We start from the raw sequence: 4,802 nt of genomic DNA, 5'->3' as shown, positions 1-4,802 counted from the left end.
GGACGTCTTGAAACTCTAGTTTGTACCCATGGGACACTATTTGTAAGACCCATTGGTTCAGGCCAGATTGAATCCATATTTGGCTGAAAAGTTTCAGACGTGCTCCCACCCGAGCGTACTCCCGCAAGGGGTGAACTTCTGCTCCTGCGATCCGGGAGACGTTGCGGATTTCTTTCCTTTTCCCCTTCCCTTACCTGCAAAAAAAAAAAAAAAAAAAAGGGGAGACCTTTGGTCTTTTTGTATTTGTTGGGCCAAAAGGACAGTATGTGAGAGTGATGTGTCTTTTTCGCCGGTGTAGGAGCATAAGGCAAGAATGTCGACTCATTCAGCCCATCACTAAACAAGGCCTCACCTTTATACGAGAGAGCCTCCATATTTTTTTTTTTGAATCTACATCAGCATTCCACTGGCGAATCCACAACGCCCTCCGAGCCGATACTGCCATGGTAGCGGTTCTTGATCCCAAGAAACCAATATATTTCATGGATTCTAGTACGTACGCAGCAGCGTCTTTGATATGACCTAACGTATCTCGTCTCCATCTATTGTGTCAATGTCTAATGACAAGTTTTCTGACCACTTTTCAATAGCACTACTCACCCACTCACAAACAATGGTAGGCCTGAGTAGTGTCCCATTGGCCACATCAATAAATCACCTCACTCACTTGCGGTCTGTCGGCTCCTTAAGTGAAGCCATTCCAGGCGCAGGGAGAAACACCTTTTCTCTTTTATGACAGGGCCCTGTCTTAAAAAAAAGGGGGGACTCCCACCTTTTTTGGAAAAAGGTAAGCTGCCTGAATTCTTTTTGGGAATCTGAAATTTCTTTTCAGGTTAAATCAGACCTGAGGTGGAGGGAAAATTACATTACTTCTTTACTAAAGTAAACCCTCTCCTTGTGGTAAAAGAGGGGGCTTCGTAACTTCTAACACCTCCTTTATAGCTAAAACATGTTTTGAATGCTTTTTTGCTAACTTAGGACCTATTCCCCTGGAATCACTAGTGTCGACACAGGAATCAGAGTCCGTGTCGGTATCAGTTTGTACTACTTGTGCAAATTTGTATCTGACAGAAAGGTCCCTGTGGATGAAAGGCAGAACTATTAAAAATCACATCTTCAACAGATTATTTTCATTTTCTGTATGAGATTCAGTCCAACCTCTTACTGATATGATTCACACTATCATTTAACCTTTCACCCAGTCAGGCTCTTGGTGTCATATTACACCTCTGTGTCCCTAACATGTCTCCACAGAGCTCCTTGCCACAGACATGTCACACACGTGCAGAACCACACCACAGACACTGCGGGACTTTTAGGGGGACAGACCCACAGTAAAATCTGTCAGAGGGACACAGATGGGATTTGCCAGTTCACAACCCAGCGCTAGTAACACAATGTCTGTGAACACAAAATGCCCACTGATATTCAGCGCTTTTATAATGTTAATCACACAATTATATAGCACCAAATTCACTGTGCCCCCCCCCCTGTTTTGCACCCTGATACTTGTTCAGTAGTGAAGGAGGACCAGCCTTGTCTCTGCAGCCTGAGGAGAGAGAGAAAATGGCGCTGAGCAGTGTGCTGGCTGACTGAGGAGGAAGCTCCACTCTTCAATGGTGTTTCTCGGCTTTTATGAGGTCATTTTTGGTGGGGGTAGGACTGTGCCTCAGCAACTTATGCCCCTTATTTATGCCAGTTTCCATAGGTATACACTGTAGGGGACTCTCTGTATAGTACACATATAATAATAGTATACACTGTAGGGGTCTCTGTATAGTACACATATAATAATAGTATACACTGTAGGGGTAACTCTTTATAGTACTCATATAATAATAGTATACACTGTAGGGGTCTCTGTATAGTACACATATAATAGTATACACTGTAGGGGTCTCTCTGTATAGTACACATATAATAATAGTATACACTGTAGGGGATTCTCTGTATAGTACACATATAATAGTATACACTGTAGGGGTCTCTCTGTATAGTACACATATAATAATAGTCTACAGTGTAGGGGTCTCTCTGTATAGTACACATATAATAGTATACACTGTAGGGGTCTCTCTGTATAGTACACATATAATAATAGTATACACTGTAGGGGTCTCTCTGTATAGTACACATATAATAATAGTATACACTGTAGGAGTCTCTCTGTATAGTACACATATAATAATAGTATACACTGTAGGGGTCTCTGTATAATACACATATAATAATAGTATACACTGTAGGGGTCTCTCTGTATAGTACACATATAATAATAGTATACACTGTAGGGGACTCTCTGTATAGTACACATATAATAGTATACACTGTAGGGGTCTCTCTGTATAGTACACATATAATAGTCTACAGTGTAGGGGTCTCTCTGTATAGTACACATATAATAGTATACACTGTAGGAGTCTCTCTGTATAGTACACATTTAATAATAGTATACACTGTAGGGGTCTCTCTGTATAGTACACATATAATAATAGTATACACTGTAGGAGTCTCTCTGTATAGTACACATATAATAATAGTATACAGAGTAGGGGTCTCTGTATAGTACACATATAATAATAGTATACACTGTAGGGGTCTCTGTATAGTACACATATAATAATAGTATACACTGTAGGTGTCTCTCTGTATAGTACACATATAATAATAGTATATACTGTAGGGGTCTCTGTATAGTACACATATAATAATAATATACACTGTAGGGGTCTCTCTGTATAGTACACATATAATAATAGTATACACTGTAGGGGTCTCTCTGCATAGTACACATATAATAATAGTATACATTGTAGGGGTCTCTCTGTATAGTACACATATAATAAGAGTATACACTGTAGGGGTCTCTGTATAGTACACATATAATAATAGTATACACTGTAGGGGTCTCTCTGTATAGTACACATATAATAATAGTATACACTGTAGGGGTCTCTGTATAGTACACATATAATAATAGTATGCACTGTAGGGGTCTCTCTGTATAGTACACATATAATAATAGTATATACTGTAGGGGTCTCTCTGTATAGTACACATATAATAATAGTATACACTGTAGGGGTTTCTCTGTATAGTACACATATAATAGTATACACTGTAGGGGTCTCTGTATAGTACACATATAATAGTATACACTGTAGGGGGTCTCTGTATAGTACACATATAATAATAGTATACACTGTAGGGGTCTCTGTATAGTACACATATAATAATAGTATACACTGTAGGGGTCTCTCTGTATAGTACACATATAATAATAGTATACACTGTATGGGTCTCTCTGTATAGTACACATATAATAGTATACACTGTAGGGGTCTCTGTATAGTACACATATAATAATAATATACACTGTAGGGGTCTCTCTGTATAGTACACATATAATAATATTATACACTGTAGGGGTATCTCTGTATAGTACACATATAATAGTATACACTGTAGGGGTCTCTGTATAGTACACATATAATAATAGTATACACTGTAGGGGTCTCTCTGTATAGTACACATATAATAATAGTATACACTGTAGGGGTCTCTCTGTATAGTACACATATAATAGTATACACTGTAGGGGTCTCTGTATAGTACACATATAATAATAGTATACACTGTAGGGGTCTCTCTGTATAGTACACATATAATAATAGTATACACTGTAGGGGACTCTCTGTATAGTACACATATAATAGTATACACTGTAGGGGTCTCTCTGTATAGTACACATATAATAATAGTCTACAGTGTAGGGGTCTCTCTGTATAGTACACATATAATAGTATACACTGTAGGGATCTCTCTGTATAGTACACATTTAATAATAGTATACACTGTAGGGGTCTCTCTGTATAGTACACATATAATAATAGTATACACTGTAGGAGTCTCTCTGTATAGTACACATATAATAATAGTATACAGAGTAGGGGTCTCTGTATAGTACACATATAATAATAGTATACACTGTAGGGGTCTCTGTATAGTACACATATAATAATAGTATACACTGTAGGTGTCTCTCTGTATAGTACACATATAATAATAGTATATATTGTAGGGGTCTCTGTATAGTACACATATAATAATAATATACACTGTAGGGGTCTCTCTGTATAGTACACATATAATAATAGTATACACTGTAGGGGTCTCTCTGTATAGTACACATATAATAATAGTATACATTGTAGGGGTCTCTCTGTATAGTACACATATAATAATAGTATACACTGTAGGGGTCTCTGTATAGTACACATATAATAATAGTATACACTGTAGGGGTCTCTCTGTATAGTACACATATAATAATAGTATACACTGTAGGGGTCTCTGTATAGTACACATATAATAATAGTATGCACTGTAGGGGTCTCTCTGTATAGTACACATATAATAATAGTATATACTGTAGGGGTCTCTCTGTATAGTACACATATAATAATAGTATACACTGTAGGGGTCTCTCTGTATAGTACACATATAATAGTATACACTGTAGGGGTCTCTGTATAGTACACATATAATAGTATACACTGTAGGGGGTCTCTGTATAGTACACCTATAATAATAGTATACACTGTAGGGGTCTCTGTATAGTACACATATAATAATAGTATACACTGTAGGGGTCTCTCTGTATAGTACACATATAATAATAGTATACACTGTATGGGTCTCTCTGTATAGTACACATATAATAGTATACACTGTAGGGGTCTCTGTATAGTACACATATAATAATAATAATAATATACACTGTAGGGGTCTCTCTGTATAGT

This window comes from Pseudophryne corroboree, chromosome 5 (assembly GCF_028390025.1).
Source record: "Pseudophryne corroboree isolate aPseCor3 chromosome 5, aPseCor3.hap2, whole genome shotgun sequence".
Classification (NCBI taxonomy): Eukaryota; Metazoa; Chordata; class Amphibia; order Anura; family Myobatrachidae; genus Pseudophryne; species Pseudophryne corroboree.
Note: the sequence above shows the minus strand (reverse complement) of the source record.